The sequence below is a fragment of the Protomyctophum bolini genome (genome assembly GCF_963924005.1).
Source record: "Protomyctophum bolini genome assembly, chromosome: 15".
In the NCBI taxonomy this organism is placed as follows: domain Eukaryota; kingdom Metazoa; phylum Chordata; class Actinopteri; order Myctophiformes; family Myctophidae; genus Protomyctophum; species Protomyctophum bolini.
Genome location: NC_137876.1, coordinates 32,686,757 through 32,691,892, shown reverse-complemented (window position 1 = coordinate 32,691,892; position 5,136 = coordinate 32,686,757).

Here is a 5,136-nt window from a genome sequence, read left to right as displayed (position 1 = left end):
ACACACACACTGAGTTGAACTAAGATATGTTTCTTTCCTCATGTTTTCGATATATCTAATTTGTAACCCTGTGGTAACAAGGGTGTATTTGATCATATCTGACATGAAACATGAGCGGAGCCATGTTGACCATGTCCTGACCGGCCAGCATCCCAAAGGTATGACACTGTGATCATTATCTATAAACCATGACCAGCTCCGCCCTTGTCCTTTTTGTAAGTTATATAGTAGGTTCCAAACACACAAACACAATAGCTGCTATCTTGGTAGAACAGTAATCTGAATAAGTAAACAGATAAAACCCTATAGCTATATTGTATAGGAAGGGACTATAAATAGTGGTGTCATTGCTTGTCATCTTGCTGTCACTGTTTTTACTTGTCACGTTTGTGTCGAGTTTAGTTTTGTCACTGTTTTCATCAGCAAAACTTAACAGAATTAAAACAAATTATTAGCTTATTATTATTATCTAACACCCACGTTCCCTGATTTCTTTGAAGAAAGTATTTGGAGCATATGGTATACGCAGTCGGTTCATACAAGTGATGCAAGATTTGAAACTGAGCCAGCAAGCAATCAGACTGGATCACTGACCCCTTTTAGCTTAACCTACAGTACAAAGGCTGATGCTAAAGACTCAAAGAGATGGATCTCTTCATAGTTCATAGCACCCAAGTATCCAGGCATATACTTGAACTTTTGATGATGTTGAAACAGCTCAGATATTTTAAATACCTTTTAGGGTGGGCCTTCTTTCTACTTGAACTGACTAAAGGCAAAAGACTGGGAGGAAAAGACGATGTGCCTGATTTCATTAAGGATTCCATTTAGATGAGGTTTCAACAGGGTTGATTTCCTCAGCTTGTCTTCCCAAAGAATTTTAGTATAAAAGGCTGACCCCTGTCCCTTAAAATGAAATGAGTTTACATCATCCATTTTTATTTTTATTTTGCTTAACCAAGAGCTATATTTATGTCAGGCAGAAACCTCAACTTCTTTAAGCCTGCTTCTTTTTTTAGATCGCTACTGTATTGCCATCAAGAAAACTGCTGATTCTTTCAGCAGAGCTTGGTCATGTACATGTTTTCCACAGACCAATGTGTTTTCTCCCCGTGGGCAGCTGTGCATGATTGGCATGCACGTGTCCAGTGCCATGCTAGCAGATGTTATGCAATGGTTGTTCTGTTTATGTTGTAATCTCAGAGTTGACGGGACGCGAGGGCGCACATGCTACACTCCATTGTGTTGCGTTACATCGGGTTGTGTTGTGGCGTGGGTTTGAAGTGGTGCGGACGGAGGATGTTTGTGTCATGTTTTGTTTAAAACGTTAAAACGTTTGCGTGTGCATAGTGGGGCCTTTTAAACGCCATGATGTGGGCCAGCAGTCTGCGTGTCTTGTCATTTTGCCATGCATGATGCTCTTCTCTTCTCTTCTCTTCTCTTCTCTTCTCACCCTCATCTATCTCTTTATCTCTTCTCTATCTCTCTCTCTCTCTCTCCCCCCCCCCCCACCTTGATTTTCCAAGACGAAATGCTTGATTTATGACATCTCATCTGATTCCAGTTGTTCTAAATAAAAGTCAAAGTCAAGATAAACTCCAGACAGCTTGGAACACCCACATCCTTCTTGCAGCCACATCAGCTCATCCTATCTTCTCCCAACCCTCTGATTGTGACAGACTAGCAAACAGTTGAGAAAGAGTTTAAAAACCAGTTCCCTCTCTCCATCAGTGATTTACCAGGAACTTGACTTGTTGTTCCTGTCGTCAAAGTGATGTGTCTGCATGCTTAAGCAGATTGTTGTTTCCTCAACACCCTGCTCTGCTCTACTGCAGAACACCCTGCTCTGCTCTTCTGCAGAACACCCTGCTCTGCTCTACTGCAGAAGTTGTAGTTTGTTGAGGAAAGCTTTGAACAACATATATCTGCAGATACATTTCATGTTAATTGTATCTGTGTTACTGTAATTTTACTCTGTGCGTAAGGGTCCATGTCCATGACATGTGTTTCCATTTGTACACTCTCTGAGTTGCAGACCCCGTAGCGGTCCATTTGGTTCCTATAACTACATTACAATCCTTTAACTGGAGACCCCCTGGAATCCCCTCAAAGACCCCTGGGGGTCCCAGACATTACATTGTGAACCACTGGTTTAAACAATGTAGATTTATGATTGAATCTCATAGATACAGAGTAGTAGTCTATCTACAGTATCTAAACACTGGTTTTCATGAATGACCAGCACCTCCCAGTTTTACCACAAACTCCCATTTTTCACCAAATGCTGATGTTTTTCTCCTTCAGACCTGTGGAACTGAAAGCCGATGATTCATGACTTATAAACAGTGTTCTCTCTTGCTCACACACGCACGCACGCACGCACGCACGCACACCTCGCCTGCACACACACGCACGCCCCGCACACACACACACACACACACACACACACACACACTCACAGCACGGAGATAATACGACATTGCTCCCCATATCTCAGTGCCTCACTTTGCTGCAGTGAGTGAATTCGTCAAGACAGGCAGGGCCTCATGATTGCCCCCGCCCCCCCCCCCCCCCCCCCCCACACACACACACACACACACACACACAAACACACACGCATACGCACACAGCCCCACACACACACACACGCACGCACACACACACACACACACACACACCACCCCTCTTGTCTCTAACTCACTAAAATCCCAAACTCCCTGTCAATGGTTTCCAGCTGGCTGTGGTGTGGAGGAACAGGGGATCGGAGAGCTGAGAGGGGGGGGCGTGGGGGGAGTTCTGGGGCGGCTGACCCCCCCACCTCTGCCTTGCCTCCTCCTCCTCCACACTCCGGTCTTTATTTGTTTAATTTGTGGAAAAACCCATAAACATTTGTGTATGATTTGTGGAAAGCGGCTGAAAGGATGGCTGGAGGGATGCAAGATGGGGGATGAGGTTGTTTATTGTGTGTGTGTGTGTGTGTGTGTGTGTGTGTGTGTGTGTGTGTGTGTGTGTGTGTGTGTGTGTGTGTGTGTGTGTGTGTGTGTGTGTGTGTGTGTGTGTGTGTGTGTGTGTGTGTGTGTGTGTGTGTGTGTGTGTGTGTGTGTGTGTGTGTGTGTGTGTGTGTGTGTGTGTGTGTGTGTGTGTGTGTGTGCGTGCGTGCGTGCGTGCGTGCGTGCGCGTGTGCCTTTCTTAATGTGTGCATGTTTGCATTCATGCTTGTTTGTGGGCTATGTTTGTAATGCACGATCCAAACACGCGATTTGGAAAGGCTGGCTTTTGGTTTGCTAACGATCGTGCCATTTAAACCACTTAAACCCAGTATATAGGGCCTATGTACTTAGATGACCCCCAGAGGGGTGCACGCTCCTTTTTTCCCTCTACACCAAATCTCTTTGCGAAAATGCACATTATTGCAGAGCAACGGTCCAACGGATTCGTATGGAAATCAACCTATAATCACCAGTAGGTTACTTATCACTCCAATGCAATCAAGCCAGCAGCCTCGCCTGGAGCTGACTGGCTGCGATTAGGAAACGCAGAAAAACACGGAGACGTCCGTTGGTCGCGTTGTCCGACTATAACTAACCTTAACCCTAACCCTAAACCTAACCCTAACCCTAATCTCAGCCTTAACTGGCCATGTGAGTCAGTTTCACAATGTTTTTGCTTCGGCAGCAGTAATTTCACTTCCGTGTTTCCTAATGGCAGTCAGTTTACATGCAGTATCGACTGAAGTGGAGTGATACAGTAACCATACTGCTGGTTATCGGATGCTAACATGTGCAGAGCATTGTGAGCTTGTAGCTCTATGGTTTTCGCTGAATGTCCCCAGAATATGGACTCTAGGGTTCATGTGGTTAAAAGTTAGGGGTGAGTTAATGAGGACGGAGCACTCCAACATGTGCTATTAGAGTGGTTAGCGGTATACTGCACTGTGGTTGGGTTGGCTGTGATTTGGAATTTGCTGAGAGCGTTAACTCTTGGTGGTGCGTGTGTGTGCGTGTGTGTGCGTGTGTGTGTGTGTGTGTGTGTGTGTGTGTGTGTGTGTGTGTGTGTGTGTGTGTGTGTGTGTGTGTGTGTGTGTGTGTGTGTGTGTGTGTGTGTGTGTGTGTGTGTGTTATTTTCTATGTATTTCATGTTGATCTTGATGAATGAAGCACTTTGGTCCGGTAGCGAGGAACAGCTAAATATAGCAGAGATTGGTTCAATAGCAGGGCACTGCTTGCGTCATCCTGGGTAAATATTTCTCTTTTTGGCAACGGCTCTGTACCCTGAGCCCAACCTTTCTGTGCCCTGAACCCAACGGCTCTGTGCCCTGAGCCCAACGGCTCTGTGCCCTGAACCCAACGGCTCTGTGCCCTGAACCCAACGGCTCTGTGCCCTGAGCCCAACGGCTCTGTACCCTGAGCCCAACCTTTCTGTGCCCTGAGCCCAACGGCTCTGTGCCCTGAGCCCAACGGCTCTGTACCCTGAGCCCAACCTTTCTGTGCCCTGAGCCCAACGGCTCTGTGCCCTGAGCCCAACGGCTCTGTGCCCTGAACCCAACGGCTCTGTGCCCTGAGCCCAACCTTTCCTCTGTGCCCTGAGCCCAACAGCTCTGTACCCTGAGCCCAACCTTTCTGTGCCCTGAGCCCAACGGCTCTGTACCCTGAGCCCAACCTTTCTGTGCCCTGAGCCCAACAGCTCTGTGCCCTGAGCCCAACCTTTCCTCTGTGCCCTGAGCCCAACCTTTCCTCTGTGCCCTGAGCCCAACCTTTCCTGAACATTCAGCAAATCAAAAGAGCATTGGCTCTAGTTGGAGCATTGGTCATGAGGACAGTGAAGTATGTATGCATTTAGAAAGTAGTTATTTAAAGACACAGGCAGATGGAACAGGCATACATGATCATTCAATGAAATTAAGGGCTTAAAGGGCACGCACACACACACACACACACACACACACACACACAGTTTAACTAGGTTAAAGGGACCGAAATAGACAAACACACAAGAACATACAGTACAGGTGAAAAAGGCTAAACGAACACACGTGCACGCGTACCCACACGCACACACTCTGGGACTGTGTGTATTTACTTTGGGCAGGAGTGGCGGCGATGACAGTATGTTGTCATCGAGGTCAGAGGTCAAACA